Source organism: Callospermophilus lateralis, chromosome 7 (assembly GCF_048772815.1).
Source record: "Callospermophilus lateralis isolate mCalLat2 chromosome 7, mCalLat2.hap1, whole genome shotgun sequence".
Taxonomy (NCBI): Eukaryota; Metazoa; Chordata; class Mammalia; order Rodentia; family Sciuridae; genus Callospermophilus; species Callospermophilus lateralis.
This window is the reverse complement of record NC_135311.1, coordinates 9,954,488-9,972,436: the sequence shown is the minus strand read 5'-3', so window position 1 is coordinate 9,972,436 and position 17,949 is coordinate 9,954,488.

Sequence of the window (17,949 nt, the reverse complement as noted above, 5' to 3'; positions counted from 1 at the left end):
ATGATAAAAGAAGGAAGGAAAAATCCTACATCACATGAAAAATGAACAATATGCTACTGAATGATCAATGGGTTACAGAAGACATAAAGGAGGAGATAAAAAAAATTCTTAGAGACAAATGACAATGAAGACACATCATACTGGAATCTATGGGACACAATGAAAGCATTTCTAAGAGGGAAATTCATTTCTTGGAGTTCTTTCCTCAAAAAAAGAAAAAAACCAACAAATAAATGAGCTCACACTACACCTCAAAAACCTAGAAAAGGAAGAGCAAAACAACAGCAAACATAGCAGAAGACAAGAAATAATTAAAATTATAGCAGAAATCAATGAAATTGAAAAAAAAACATTGAAAATTGAAAAAACTAAAAGTTGGTTCTTTGAAAAAATAAAAAAGATCGACAGGCCCTTAGCCATGCTAACGAAGAGAAGAAGAGAGAGAAGTCAAATTACCAACATACGGGATGAAAAAGGCAATATCACAAAAGACACTACAGAAATACAAAAGATAATTAGAAATTATTTTGAAAAACTATACTCTAATAAAATAGAAGATAGTGAAGATATCGATAAATTTCTTAAGTCATACAATCTGCCCAGATTGAGTCAGGAGGGTACACACAATTTAAACAGACCAATAACAATGGAAGAAATTGAAGAAGCCATCAAAAGACTACCAACCAAAAAAAGCCCTGGACCTGATGGGTATACAGCGGAGTTTTACAAAACCTTCAAAGAAGAATTAATACCAATACTTTTCAAGCTATTTCAAGAAATATAAGAAGAAGGAGCTCTTCCAAATTCATTATATGAGGCCAACATCACCCTGATCCCAAAACCAGACAAAGACACTTCAAAGAAAAAAAACTACAGACCAATATCTCTAATGAACTTGGATGCAAAAATTCTCAATAAAATTCTGGCAAATCGAATACAAAAGCATATCAAAAAAATTGTGCACCATGATCAAGTAGGATTCATCCCTGAAATGCAAGGCTGGTTCAATATATGGAAATCAATAAATACTATTCACCACATCAATAGACTTAAAGACAAGAACCATATGATCATCTCAGTAGATACGGAAAAAGCATTTGACAAAGTACAGCATCCTTTTATGAGCAAAACACTAGAAGAACTAGGGATAACAGGAACTTACCTCAACATTGTAAAAGCTATATATGCTAAACCTCAGGCTAGCATCATCCTAAATGAAGAAAAACTAAAGGCATTCCCTCTAAAATCTGGAACAAGACAGGGATGCCCTCTATCACCACTTCTATTCAATTTAGTTCTTGAAATACTAGCCAGAGCAATTAGACAGACAAAAGAAATTAATGGCATAAAAATAGGAAAAGAAGAAATTAAATTATCGCTATTTGTGGACGACATGATAATATATTTAACAGACCCAAAAGGGTCTACAAAGAAACTGCTAGAGTTAATAAATGAATTCAGCAAAGTGGCAGGATATAAAATCAACATGCATAAATCAAAGTCATTCCTGTATATCACCAACTAAACTTCTGAAATGGAAATGAGGAAAACCACTCTATTCACAATATCCTCAAATAAAATAAAATACTTGGGAATCAACCTAACAAAAGAGGTGAAAGATTTATACAATGAAAACTACAGAACCCTAAAGAGAGAAATAGAAGAAGATCTTAGAAGATGGAAAAATGTACCCTGTTCATGGATAGGCAGAACTAACATCATCAAAATGGCGATATTACCCAAAGTTCTCTACAGGTTCAACGCAATGCCAATCAAAATCCCAATGGCATTTCTTGTAGAAATAGATAAAGCAATCATGAAATTCATATGGAAAAACAAAAGACCCAGAATAGCAAAAGCAATTCTAAGCAGGAAGTGTGAATCAGGCCGTATATTGATACCAGATTTCAAACTATATTACAGAGCAATAGTAACAAAAACAGCATGGTACTGGTACCAAAACAGGCAGGTGGACCAATGGTACAGAATAGAGGACACAGAGACCAATCCTCAAAATTACAACTTTCTTATATTTGATAAAGGCGCTAAAAGCATGCAATGGGGAAAGGATAGCATCTTCAACAAATGGTGCTGGGAAAACTGGAAATCCATATGCAACAAAATGAAGCTGAACCCCTTTCTCTCGCCATGCACAAAAGTTAATTCAAAATGGATCAAGGAGCTAGATATCAAACCAGAGACTCTGCACCTGACAGAAGAAAAAGTTGGCTCTGATCTACATATTGTGGGGTCGGGCTCCAAATTCCTTAATAGGACGCCCATAGCCCAAGAGTTAAATACAAGAATAAACAAATGGGACTTACTTAAACTAAAAAGTTTTTTCTCAGCAAGAGAAACAATAAGAGAGGTAAACAGGGAACCTACATTCTGGGAACAAATTTTTACTCCTCACACTTCAGATAGAGCCCTAATATCCAGAATATACAAAGAACTCAAAAAATTAAACAATATGATAACAAACAACCCTATCAACAAATGGGCCAAGGACCTGAGCAGACACTTCTCAGAGGAGGACATACAATCAATCAATAAGTATATGAAAAAATGCTCACCATCTCTAGCAGTCAGAGAAATGCAAATCAAAACCACCCTAAGATACCATCTCACTCCAGTGAGATTGGCAGCCATTATGAAGTCAAGTAACAATAAGTGCTGGCGAGGATGTGGGGAAAAGGGTACACTTGTACATTGCTGGTGGGACTGCAAAATGGTGCGGCCAATATGGAAAGCAGTATGGAGATACCTAGGAAAGCTGGGAATGGATCCACCATTTGACCCAGCTATCGCCCTTCTCGGTCTATTCCCTGAGGACCTCAAAAGAGCATACTATAGGGATACTGCCACATCAATGATCATAGTAGCACAATTCACAATAGCTAGACTTTGGAATCAACCTAGATGCCCTTCAATAGATGAATGGATTAAAAAACTGTGGCACCTATACACAATGGAGTATTACGCAGCACTAAAAAACAACAAAATCATGGATTTGCAGGGAAATGGATGGCATTAGAGCAGATAATGCTAAGTGAAGCTAGCCAATCCTTAAAAAACAAATGCCAAATGTCTTCTTTGATATAAAGAGAGCAACTAAGATCAGAACAGGGAAGAAGAGCATGAGAAAAAGATTAACATTTAACAGAGAGGAGTGGGGTGGGAGAGAGGGAGAGAGAAGGGAAACTGTATGGAAATGAAAGGAGATCCTCATTGTTACACAAAATTACATATAAGAGTTTGTGAGGGGAAAGGGAAAAAAACAAGGGAGAGAATTAAACAACAGCAGATGGGGTAGAGAGGGAAAATGAGAGGGAAGGGGAGGGGGGATAGTAGGGGATAGGAAAGGTAGCAGAACACAACAGCCATTAATATGGTATTACGTAAAAATGTGGATGTGTAACTGATGTGATTCTGCAACTTGTATTTGGGGTAAAAATGGGAGTTCATAACCCACTTGAATCAAATGTATGGAAGATGATATGTCATGAGCTTTGTAATGTTATGAACAACCAATACAAAAAATTATTTACTAACATAAAAAAACAGGAAAAAAAAGAAAGAGCATTCTGACCTGATGGTGACATAGAGGCTTGAAGTCATTCACGGGTGAACAGAGATGTTTGTTGCCACATAGCCCCTCCAAGTGCTTTAAAAATGCCCTCCTTTATAGTCAAGTTTGAAAGGACCTCTAATCTGGCACTCAATGACAACACTGTTCAACAACACTGCAAATGAAGTAACTTTTTCCTTCCCTGCTCCCCCAGCCGTTCCCAAAGAAGTACATCCTTCTTTCTCCAAAACCATTGCTCCATCTGGAATGGCTCCTTAAATGGCGTTAGTCCAGGTCAGGCTTCAACATGGCACCCAGATGCTCTTCACAGGAACTGGCAGGAGGCAAGGACTCTGTCCCACCTCCACCTCTCCTGCACTTCTAGAATTCAAGGAGAACTGAACAGTGGTGTCCCAATTCAATCAAAAGAGGGCCTTTGAAAAGAGTCTCCTCACAGGAATTTAATTTTGCAAGACTATATTAGTATACTTCCAGTAATCTGCCTAAAATTAAGAACTACAACATATGCGAAGGAGAGGAGATGGTGCTTCCAAGTACAAAGGATTCATTTCAGGTCTATGCCTAAGTAATTGCTTTCCCCCATGATCTTGCCAGAGAATTCACTGAAGAAAAATCTGAATTGTACCAGAGTTTCCAGGAGCACCTTATGTAATGTGGCCTCTGTCACAGAGAGTAGGCCTAGAAGAAAAATGCTCCAAAGACCAAAAAAAAGTTCTATGGCTGTGGTCAATGTGCCCAGGATCCAGGAGCACAAATAAATAAGAAATAGTCCTTTCCCTTCCTTTCTCTTCCCACCCCATCCTGCCTCTCAGTGACAACAAAGTCAAGATCTTCAGCTGACCTGCGCACATCTTCAAGACACCATTCAGCTCCTGGCCACTTGCACATTTGCCTGCTGTGGTGCTGCACTCTTTGTGATCCCGCGTTGGTATATGCTACATCCACTGGCCCTGGACTCCATGTACATATCTACTCTAAGCAAATTCTTAATTATTATTAGAAATAAATTATCATTAGTGCTTCTCAAGTTTCATGATCAGAGTCAACACTGATTTTATCCCTGTGTCTTTTTCTAATGTAAGCAGGTGGAATTATGAACTGCTTCATCTGCCTCCTATTGCTTTGATTTGTTGAATCCTTGTTATCTGTCAGCTCAAAAGCATTTCCAATTTTCCTTGTAATGTTTTTCTTTACCCCATATATATATTTTATAAAAAGTCTTTGCTTTATTTGAAACTTCTGATGATCTTTGACTTATTTTTATTGCTGATTCATAATTTAATTCTATGTTCAAATCATCTATTCTCAATAAATCCTTGAGGAAATTTTGAGTCTTGCTTTATGACTGCATTTGGTATCTTGCCTTCACTATTTCAAAATATCTGAGATAAACTTTTTTCCCTTGTACTTTTTCTATTTTCTATTATTATATATTAAACATATATGTTTCCAACTATATATATGGCAGTGGATTTCATTTAGTTATTGTCAACATTTCTCCATATAATGATCTTTTTTACTAGGTCTGTGTCCATTTTTCATATATGTTTTATATGTATTTTCACATGCATATTCTTTGAATACTCATGGTTTTTTATATATATTCATATCCTAACTTTAACCTTTACACTACACAATATTTAATACTAATCCTAAACTTACCCCATTCCTAATTGAACATTAATACAAAAGCATATATAGTAATATGAATATTCTTACATACATATTCAAATATCCAATTGATAATTGTATACATAAGTATTTATATATGTTCACATATAATTTATCTGTACATTAGGAAATTAATAAATGTGTATTTATACATCTCAAACCTTTTCCTATCTCAAAACACATCTATTTCTATGTATTTTAATGCACATTTTTACATGTATATTCTTATAATTACTCATGTTTTTCAATATATCTATTCATTGCCTAATCTTTATGTGTAATTTGACTTGCATTCAAATATCATTGGTATATTTGCATATATACAATTTATATACATATATATACATATATCTGCTTTCACAAATTAAAAATGTGTCTTCCTAAATCTCATATTAAACTCTTCAGAATTTCAAAACATCAAAATTGCACATGTACATCCTTAAAATATTCATATATTTCAATATACTTATTCATTCCCTAACCCTAACTATATTCAAAATTTAGTACTAACCATAATTTTGCCCCTATAACTACCCTACATTCAGATAAAAGCATATATACTTATATGAATACTCATATGCATTCATATTTACATACACATTTATCACTTATATTTGCAGAAGTGTTATTATATATACATATATAAAATTTATCTTTGCATTTGCATAATAAAAATTTGTATTTATATCTCATATTAACCCTTCCCTATTTCAAAACATATACTTATGTTAATTTTTATGCAAATGTTACCCTGCAAATTCTTAGGTGTATTCATATTTCCAACAAGTATATTTATTCCTTAAAGATAAACGTAAATGTAAACCAAAATTTGAAAGTGATAATAACCCTATACTTACTTATATAGTTAAACCTACCTTTAAATAAATGCATATATAATAATTTTAATATTCATTTGTAAATAATTATGTATACAAGTATCACTGTTATATTAGAATATGTATAAGTATATATTCATATATATAATAAATCTGTGCAGTCCTAGTTTTAAAAATCTGTATTCATATGTGTCATGTTAAAACCTTTCTTAGTTCAGGGCTGGGGCTGGGGCTCAGTGGTAGTGCAATTTACTGGCATGTATGAGTCATTAGGTTTGATGCTCATCACTGCATATAAATAAATAAAATAAAGGTCTATCAACAACTAAATTTTTTAAAATAATAAATAAAAAATAAAACCTTCCCTAGTTCAAAACATATATATTTATTTATATTTTCATGAGTTATTCTAATGAGTATTCTTGGTTTTCCATATGCATTTCTTTTACTAACCCTAATTATTACCCTACACAAAATTTAACACTAAACCTAAATATAACCTTATACCTGAATTTCTACATTAATATAGAACATACATAAAATTGTGAATTTACATGTGTAATGAGAAATATATATTCAATTATCAAAAATATATTTGCATATATATTATATATGCATATTTATTTGTGCATTCACAAATTTAAAAATGTGTATGCAAACGTCTCACATTAAGCTCTTTTCTATTTCAAAAAAATATATTTTTATATATTTTCACATGTACATTCTTAGAAATATTCATGTTTTTTGATATACAGATTCATTCCATAGCCATATTGCTAACTCTTGCCATATTTTAATACTAATCCTATGCATACCCCTTTAAGTAAATCTAATTTTGCATAAAAGCTTATATATTTACATAAATGTTTTTGTGTATTTTGATACATATATTCAATTATCAATGGTATATTTGCATATTTTTGTATTAATATATATTTTCTATTTCTGCATTTGCAAAATAAGAAATGTATATTCATACAACTCACATTAAACCTTTCACTGTTTTAAAGCATATGTGTTTATATATATTTTCATAGGTATTTTCACAAGTATATGCTCATTAATATTCATGTTTTCTGAAAAACGTATTCATTCCCAAACATCAACTCTAACCCAAGCCATAATTTAATACTATCACAACACCCTTATACCTAAACCTATTTACATAAATATATGTGCAGTAATATGAATGTGTATGTGTATTTCAACTTAGGTATTCAATTACAAATGGTATATTTACATATATATTATTGATTATGCATATATAAAATTTATCTCTACAATTGCAATTTTAAAATATGTATTTATAAGACTCACTTCCCTATTTCAAAACATATACCAGGGGCATAGTGACACAAACCTGTAATCCCAGTGGCTCTGGAGTCTCAGGATGACCTGGAGTTCAAAACCAGCCTCAGGAAAACAAGGCAATAAGCAACTCAATAAGACTCTCTAAATAAAAATTGACATAGCAATAGGGATGTGGCTCAGTGGTCAAGGGTGGCCCTGAGTTCAATCCCTGGAAACACCTCCCCAAAAACCAAACCCATATATAGGGATATATATTGCCATACAAATATACTCATGTACATTCTTATGAATATTCATGATTTTCAATATATATACATATATTAATTCCTAACCCTAACCTTAAAAACAATAGTAATCCTAAATTTAACAATATACCTAAAAATATTAATATAGCATCATATATAATAATATGAATATTTTTGTTAATTAGACACGTCCATTTCATAAGTATTATTACATATTAATATACATTTATCTGTGTTTATAATTTTTTAAAAATGTGTATTTATGTCTTCTATTAAACCCTTCTCCATTTGAAAAATGTACACTTACATATATATTCATTTGTAATTATATTTTTGTTTTTGATTTACATATTCATTCTCTAACTTTAACCCAAGCTATAATATTGACTCTCAAAATATCTCTGTAGTTAATTTTACATGAATGTGTATGTAGTAATACGTTTATGTATATTTTGACTTATATATTCAATTTTCAATGGTATATTTGCATATATATCAATATATTTTATATAATTTATCTCTGCATTTGTAAATTAAAAATATGTATTATGATTCAAATTAAACCCTTGCCTTTTTCAAAACATACATATTTTCACGTGTACATTCTTATGAATATTCTTACTATATATATATATATTTCATTCCCTAGCCCTATGTCTAACCCTACAGTATTCCTAAATTTAGTTCTATACATAAAACTACATTAATGTAAAGCATATGTAATAATATGAATATTCATGTGTAATTCGACATAATTTAATATCAATGGATAAAGAGTGTGGCATAGGGAGGCAACTTACACGATGATCAGAAAGCAGAGAAAGAGAGAGACTCTTTTCTCCAGATTCAAAATGTATACCTCATACACATGCCTCCAATGACAACTTCCTCCAGCCACACCCCACCTGCCTTGAGTTTACCACTCAACTAATTCACTGATTAGATCAAGACAAGCATTCAGTCATTTCTCCTCTGAACCTTCTTGCACTGTCTCACATATGAGACAGTGATTTTCTTTGCCTTCAACTTCATTGATTGGCATGAGACAATATTTTGCAAGGCCTCACTGACAAAATGTAGTTCAACTTCATCTATTTGTGCTTATCTTCCCATGTAAGCTGTCAAAATATTTTGTGAGTGCTACTCAAGAAAATATGAAATGGTGATCAGTTCTGCTAACACTGAGTATTTGTTTCACTAATATCAAATTTCTACCCTGCTGCTCTGTTTCCATGCTTTTCGGTATATATGATAAACTTGAGTCATAGGGTAATATTTTTGAGGCCATTTTACAATGTCAATCAAACCTGGCATTTTTTATATTAATGATACGCAGGTCAGTCGAGGGGATACCACTCTAAGCTGTAATTCACATGTGCACAATCTGGGATAATTCTGTGACTATCAACTGGTTGGTGGTAATGAGATACATCCCAATTTCAGACAAGCTAAAATGTGAAGAAAAGAATACTCTGGCAGACACCCGCAGAATCACTTTGATGCTTCCTTCTATCTTTCTGAAAGTGATGAGAAATGCAGTATGGTGAGCATGGACAGCACCCTGGAGAATGTCCTGGAGGAGGCCACCTTCCTGTGCACTGGCTGTGCCAAGGATTTAGGGCTCCTTCAAGCACTGGTGCAGTGGGGTCCTCGAGATGAGCAGGTGCAGGGGACCAACTGCAGTGCTTGATGGGCCTATTTGTTGTCTGCTTTGTGGACACTGTGGTGACCTTAGCAGAGTGCGCCCATAAGACATCAACTGGCAAGGCAACGAGGAGAACATGGCCCTAATAACAGCTGTGCCTGCAGGACACCCCACCGTCACCAACTACCTATGGAAGTATTTCTCTGGTCTTGATCTTGAAAGAAGGAACGTGTTCAGCTTCACTGCCAGGATGAAAGTCACCATGCAGGGCTAAATGGAGTGTGCCAGAGTCCTGATGCAGGGGCAGATATACATGGAAGGGAGAACCGTCATGAAATATCCCCCCAGAAGTGAGCTGCTTACATAGGCTGGGTGGAGGCTGTGTGCAACTCTCTCCTGAACATTTTGGGGAAAAGTACAGGCTAGAGCTGCTGCTGGCCTCTGAGGAAGTTCTGAAGCATACAACCTCCCAAAAATGTTTGCAGAGACTCACTGAGTTTGTGTGGTCCATGCTGACCTAGCACTCCAACTGGGGCCTGGAGGATGGGAGCATCCTAGACCATATGATCAGGATGAGCATCAGCTTTTACAGTCCAATTGTGGCCATCATCTGCCAAACTGTGTGCCCCGAGGACCTTTCCTGTGTGGGAAAAAGGCAGCAGGCAGTACGGAAATCCTAGCAGCTAGGGGAGAACCAGGACACCCTTGCCCAAGAGAGGGATGAGGAGGAGGGTGCTGAACAACAATAGCAGACTTCTGAGGCCATGAGAGCCTCCAGAGAGGAGATTCCAAGTGTCAGCACCCCATCTCTTTACCTTCCAGGGGCCCAGAGGTCAGCCTCTGCCAGGTGGAAGGCCAGCCTCCTGACCCTCAAGCTCCTGCATCAGAGAAGTGAGTGGCCGGGTGTGGTGGTCCTCAGCATCCACATCAGCAAGGTACAAGCAACCACCTTCCAGGGGGACCAAAAAGTCTTCAAGGGCAACACCAAGACAGCACCCACCTGCAGATCCCCAAGTGGCAGGACAAGAGTCCAAGAAAGAAAAGAGGAAGGCAGAAGGGGCAGAGAGGAAGCACCAGGCAGAAGCACAGAAGGAAAGGGGTGGGCACCACGCTGGAGGAAAAGGACATGAGGGGGTCTGTTGAGCAGAGGCCCTGTGTCAGGCTAGCAGCTGTGGACCTGGTGCAGAGTCTCAGGTAGGAGGTGGGTGGGTTCATGCAAGAAGTTGAGACATGCAGGGGAGGGGAGAAACACAGGGAGGGGGCCCCAGGATTGATGCACAGAAGGATGCCCAGGGCTCCTACAGTGTGCTCTGCCAGTCCTGCACAGTCTCTCCTAACAGACTTCTTCCCAGAATCTAGGAGGTGATGAAGCTGATTCTAACTGGGAACAACACAAATTGATTTGTCTAACACCCATTCTCCTAGCAATCCATACACCTAAAGGACAATTTACCTAAATGACACCATTTATAGAACATCAATTAAGAAATTAAAAAAAAACAATTTATCAAAAGGCAGTATTTTTGCATTATTTTGTATTTTTATTCATTATTCACCAATCTGCACCATTTTACAGGTGATGTGGCTCTTTGAATTTAAAGAAGTTTAAATACATGTGCCCCAAGACCCTTGGATTAAAATATTTGTGGTGGCTGTATGAATACACACAGAAATCATGGGTTCTCCGTTTTTTTACCATTGGTTTTGGCTTTTACCTTTTCTATCTAATTGTGGGTGCAAATTTGCACTATATTTTCCAATTAATTTGATTAATTGATGCTGTATATTTGTTTTTATTTGATGAAAGCTTTGATTTTTACAGCAAAATGATCAAGTGAAACAAGTCAGATTTCAGTGTATCTTATTTTAAATCTCTCTTGGCCATACAGTAATAATAAAAATCATTGTCAAAATTTATGAAATAATGCATAAATAAGCTTGCATTTCTAGCTAGATTCATTTTAAACAGAGACTTTGGATACACCACTTAGTAAATCTTTAACTAGTTATAAGAAAAAAAATGAGTTTTAATAAGAGGGGTAAGTTTAAAAAGTGATTAGTAGAAATAGAAAATTAAGTCATATGCCCTTAGATAAGTCAAATCTGTATATTATTAAAAGGTAAAAACTATGCAAAAAGGATGAGAAAACCAGAGTGATGAAGTTGCTGAAGTGGGCAGGAGGATGATTTTTAGAAACAGGTGGTTAGAGTTGAGTATTAAGTTAGATGTTTTAGGCAAATTTCTAAGAGTATTCGGCACTTTCAGGGCAGCTGTCTCTTCCAGGCTCAAGTGGAGTTTACTTATACTTTTCCTTTGATAATTGTCCCTAATGTTCAGTTCATCCTCATGCCAGCTTTATAAAATTTCCAGGATGTGAGGTCTTTGGCAGGACACAGATGTGATTTGCCTGGGTCCTGAGCTCTCAGTGGAGTTTTCTGTCTATGTGTTTATCTCCAAAGCACTGAGAAATTTTTAGTGGATTTTAAAGTATCTGTCACATATGCACTTTATTTAAGTGTTAATTTAAATACTGGTCACATGAAATTGAAACTATTGTACACTGTTTTAAAGCTGTTTACAATAACCCTGGATTCATGCTGACATGTACCTGTCTGTCTCATGATGCAGGCAGGGGCTGGCACTTGGTTCTCCTTGCTGCTTCCTATTGGCACTTCTGAGTGTGGAGCTTATCAAAGATTTCACACTATCCCTTCCCAACTTAACAGATCATAAGGCTGCACCCAGGCTGATGGAGAGACTGCTGAGATAAAAATACCATGCTGCAAAATCAGATTTTAGCACATTTCTCCTAAATCCCAGAAAGGCACCAGGATGAATGCCTCAGAATCCTGGACCCACCTTTAGAACTACTGATGTTTGTTGGATTTGGAACACCCCTATGGCTTAGAAGTTGAGGTTGGTCACATCACCTTGGAGAACAGGGCTGCAAATGACCTCCATTATCTTTGGAGTTTTTCTATGTCCCTGGCATTGTGGCATCTTCATACCATGTCTATGGAATCCATAGCTTCACCTATCTTACCACAAGCCCCTCCCTCATCAGCTGAGGGCCCAGCCAGGCAGTGCCAAATGGCCTCTGTTTTGTAATTCTCAATATTGGATGCCCTGGGGACCACCTGGCAGCTTTGCAACATTTCCCACCCTTACTCCTAATGCAGAGACTATTGCTGTGTTGCTCTGGGGGAACTGAAATCAGTGTTTGAGTTCCCAGGAGACTGCACTGCAGATTGTGTTGAGAACTGCAGATTCTATTCTCACTGATTTAGAGGTTGTTCTTCCTAGACACCCATCCTGAGTTCCTACAAGAAGCTCCAACTTTGTAAGAATGCCTAATTGTCATTGGAACAGCCAGTGTTAGGCAGATTCTTCTCTGGCTAATTTGGCATCTGGCTGCCAGCAGATTGTCTAATAATCCTGCCTGTTAAGCACCATGGTATACGGGCACTGGGAATGACATGGAGCCCCATCCTGATAAGCCATGGCTCTTTGCTGCTACCTGACCAGAAATGCACATTCCTGGTCCCAAAAAGCCCTCTACCTCACCACAACCCATTGTCAGATTCTCCAGTCACGGGAGGACTGTCAATGGTATGGCAGGTGATTTCTTCAGTTTCTGAGTTATTGTGAGGTATGTGACCTGGGACTTCTTTTCATGTTTGTTCTAGTCTTGTCCAGATGCACAGAATATGCCTGACCAGCATGAGGCATAGCCCATAATACTGCTGGGTCCACAGAATAGCTCTGAAGATAAGTGCATTTAGAAAATCCACTAAATCAGCAAACCGAGGTCAGCCCAACAGTTTTTTTGGCAGACTTGAAGATGAGCCTGCCATTTTTCCTGTTGGGTGGAAGCAGTCATGATCTGATGAGTACTGTGAAGTGAGGAGAATGATACATGCTTGGGAAAGCTCTGACAGTTCTTAGCTGTGATGTAGGTTAGGGACAGAAGAATGTGACTGTGAATCCCAAAGGAGCCAAATGCAGGAAGAGTTGGTGCAGAGCATGGTGCAAACTCTCTCCAATTCCTCTCTCCAGAATCAAATCACTTCCAGGCTACCCGGGAAGTCCTTCTCTTTGATATCCACAGGTGGTGTCCAAGTGGCTTCTGGATCAGGTGCCCAGCACTTCTCAGTCTGTGTGGAAGCATATTTGGTAGTAAAGTTGTTATACTGCAAGGACAATGTCTCTTCCCTTTTCTTCTCACTAAGGAGGAGGAGATTCCCCTTATTCTTTAGTCTCTTTGGAGAGGGCTGCAGTACAGCAGGTGGACACTCTGCCTAGGCTTGGGGGGGGGGGGCAGTGCAAGATGTCAAGGAGCAAAGTTTGGATGTTTTTCAGCAGTTGGTCTTTGGACTCATACCTTTCTCAAGTTAGGGATTTGTGGAAACACAAGGGCAGACACCCTCAAGTGGAATCCTCCTGCCCATGCTCCTCAGATTGGTAGTGTCCCTATGATAAAGGTGAGGGAGGCAAGTGGGGGGTCAACTGGGCTTGTGATCAGCCCCTAGGTCACCCTGAGGAGTGCTGGGGCTCAGGTGGGCCAGTCAGTTCTTAGGCAACATTGTTAATTTGACCTCTTTCTGGGTATGGGATTCACAGAGATGTGATTTTATGGTCCCTGAGATGAAGAGAAATTGCCCCTGGTCTCCCTGACAGTCCAGCTGACACCATTTGCATGTGTTTTTATTTCTTTGAACAGATGCATCTAGTCCCAGACTGTCTGCTGTCCATTCATCATCTTTCCAGGGGACAGGTGCTGATGAGTGGTGACCTACCACAGTCTTCCCTCCAGCTTCCAAGTTCCTTCCCTAAAATCCTCCTCACTTTCTTTTCTTCCCCTGTTCCTTTTATTTCTTGGCCCATTTTCTTCACCCAATTTGGTTAAACTCCTTGCTTATTTTTGGCACCACCTGTCCTGAGGTCTAAAAAAAGCAGAAAAATAGGGTTCCTAAGAAGCATTATGGTGGGCCTGACACCCTATTAGGTCAAGACCTCTGAGTCCCCAAGTATGAGTGAGCATCATGCACCTCATGCTCCTGTGCTGGGGTTCTGCATCTCAGCACCTCACCCTACCCTGCTTTTAGAAAGGGTGGCCTGGTCTACAACTCTCCTGACATGTGACAGCACAGATGGCACAGGCTTGGGGTTTCTGCTTCCATACAAAAAGTTTATTAACTCTAAAAACAAATTTCAAGAAGATAAGTATCTTCTCAGGGATTTATATATAAAAACAATTAGAGAAAAGTTGAAGTACATTTTAATACTTTTCAGAGCATGAGTAAATTATGATCAAATTGGACAGAAGAAATAGTTCTAAAACATGGTTAATGCTGCTGATTTTAAAGTGAGTTCCTGAATCTTGCTTCTGTGTGAGCAGAGGTTGCTCTTTGACAACACAGATGGGCCCTTCATCGCTTTAACCTCCATAGCTGGTTACTCTAATGCTGGAGGCTGCACAGTGACACTGATGTAGTTTTTCTACTTGCTATGTGTTAAACTGTCCCACACCAGCCCACCACCACCCCAACAAGAAGAGCAGGGAGAGCATGGAGCTGCTCCTGCCTCTGCTTCCTATAGAGAAATGCACATGAAATATCACTGACATCATGGACATCATGGTGTAGCTTCTCAGGTTACCCAAACAGACTCCTGGCAGCACTAGGAAACCTCAGAATGTGAAGAATTGCAATGCCATTACCACCTCCACTTTGGGCACTCCTGAGACACCAGGCTCATTCCATGGCTCAGGAGAGTTTGTGACAAAATAGGATTTGTGATGCCTTTGCCTATTCCTTCCCAGCTGTCAGCAGATAACAGGTCTCTGGGGTAGAGGCTGCTGTGGATGAGACAGAGAACCGGGAGGGTGCCAGATCTCAGACAAGAAATTATGCAAAACCTGCTGTTCCAGACAGTTGGGAAGTATCAGGACTTCCAACTTCCATGAAGAAATGCCTCTTGGAGGCGGGGGAATGAGCCCAAAGCAAGGAGAAGGTAGCCCCTGCATGCTCCCCCTTATAGATGAAAGACCTTTTTGTATGATTTGCCTTCACCTAAGTTTGCTTGAGTTATGCATTGATGCAAGTCTCCTGGGCCCTTTCCCCAGGTGCACCTGCAGGGTCATACTGGCTCCTCTGTTAGCACTACAGTTATTTCCCACATGGCTCAGAATGATTGGGCACTGCTGTAAAATCCAGCCCAGTTGGTTGTTACATGATGAAGTGCTTTTCATTTACAATATTTCAGATGGTCTCACACATCCTGCACTGGTTGGCTTAGGGTCCTAGTCCTCTAAAGAGGGTGGTAGTTTGGATTTTGAACCTTGTGCCCAGTTTTTGGTTTCCTGCCAACTAGGTACACATGAGTCTGGCTTTGAGGCAGGCAACCCCTTGGAGGGCCTCGGTGTTCTAAGGAAATAAAGGGTGGAACATTGGTCATGCAATATTCTTATAAAACAGAAAACATCAATCATGATAGATCCTTATATTAAAACTAAGTCAAGGTCATTGAGACACCAGGAAACTTTGCAGTGGGATGTCATTAGCCACAAAGAACTTACAACAAACAGTTATTTCTAAAATGAGAATTGCCTAATTTGCCACTTCTGCATGCATTTAGAACTTGTTTTATGCATCTGTATAATAACTCTTGAGTCAGCTAGTCATTTCAGTGCCCTTGAGTTCACTTGCCTTCATTAAGATTTTAAACAAGTGGCTTAAAAAATGCTTCTGCATTTTTTTTAATTTAAAGAAATGGGAGAGGACTAAAAGACCAAAATCACTCTCTGCACTGATTTGACTTGATTTTCAAGGGACATTGAATGCCAGTGCTGCACACTAAATTCCTTCACTCTGGCACAGTTTGCAATAAGACTGTGCAAAGTACAGCCCCTTTTGTACTTCAATGAGCACAGTGTGTCACTGGGTGATTGTGTGCAGAAGCAACCAGGTACATACACATGCATGAACACTATGTGTGCACAGATGACTTCAAGGGAGACCAAACTGCCTGCCTGACCATGGCTTCCCAAGGGAGTGTCGCTTTTGACCCACTTAGTCAGAAGAATCACAAGCTTAAGAATTCCCTGGGAGTCCAGGTGACAAATGTTGTGGCATAGGCCTTAGTAAAAGATGACCCAGGCAGTTTGAATAGAACTGCTTTGGCTGGTCTGAAATCTCTTCCTTAATCAAGGCACCTTAACACCATTTTGAAGTTCTGAAATCTGGTTTAGAGCACACAACTATGGCTAGACTTGATGGAAACCAAGTGTGTGATACCATACTCCCAGAAATGGTAGCAGCAAATTCATGAGCCCTTAGTATATTTAGACTCTTATTTTGAATCAGATGCTTCATTCAAATGAAGGGTTAAAGCTAATCTTTATGGAACTTTCTCAGTTCAGATGACAGATGGCATTTACTGTGTTTTTAACAGTGGTGGTCAGCTAAGTACTGCTATGCCCTACTTGGTGGTATAAGCCATTATCATCTAGAAAAGTCATCTGAGACACATCAATTTGGAGAAGCAATCCCCCATAATACATGAGAAAACTTAAATATAGACGGTGAAGAGAGGAAAGGATAATTCAAAATAATACAGTAAGAACAAAATCAAGCTGAGAGCCCTTGTTGTCATTGTTTTCAATTTGCCTAAGCAAATAAGTACAGTGTTGTCAATACAATATTCTTTGTAAGAAAATTAACTTAAGATTGCCAAAACATAAGATCAAGAGTTAGAGAGTACTCGTGCCACACTCCAGCCCTAAATTGTTGGAAAAAGCATTGAGTGTAAAGGTGAGTACCTCAATTCTTATTTCTGCCATTTGCTAGCAAATATGACATTGCCACAACCTTTCTGGGTCTGTGACATAAAAACTTTCCATCTCTAAAAGGCAATAAAATATAACAAGACTAGATTAGTTCATGACACACCTTAGTTCATCCTAAAGGGAAAATATTAAAATTCTTGAGAATCTGGTCTTTTTCTAGACCCCCTCTTTCCTGTGGTGATGAAGATGTACATGCTGGATACCAGGCTGGTGAACACTAACCAAACATGATTTTCTGATACCCAACTCGCATTTCTGGGAATGAGTATCACAAGTTCCCTTTGAGTTTAAATCGAATCCTACACATTAACAAGAACCAATGTTTGCAGAGTCTTTACTGTGTGTCAATTCAACACAAGGCACCAGCAGGCAATTATAAAAGAAATGCTCAATGTTGACTCATCCTGTGGATCCAAACGATATAGCTGGACTGCTGAGGTGAACGTACACTAATCAACCCGGTAGCAGATTAAGGGGGGCTTGCCAAGTTCTGGAGTGAGATACTAAATGCTGTAGGAATTCAGGAAAGAAAGGATACTGGTGGAGGAGTGGGGTCAGATGAGATGGAACGGGGTTGGGTGTAGAGTTGCAGAGAAAGTAGACCTTGAATTAGAGACTTGTATAAGGAAAACTTGAATCAGTCTCAAGAAATCTGTAAGTTTCTCATTATTCAGGTTTTAACCAGTTACTAGCTCAGAGCAATACATGTGCACAATTATCTACCTGGAATGCAGGAATGCCAGCAGCTTATCCAGCAGGTGAAATTTCCCACTTAGCCTAAACCAGGTGGTCTCCAACTACAAAA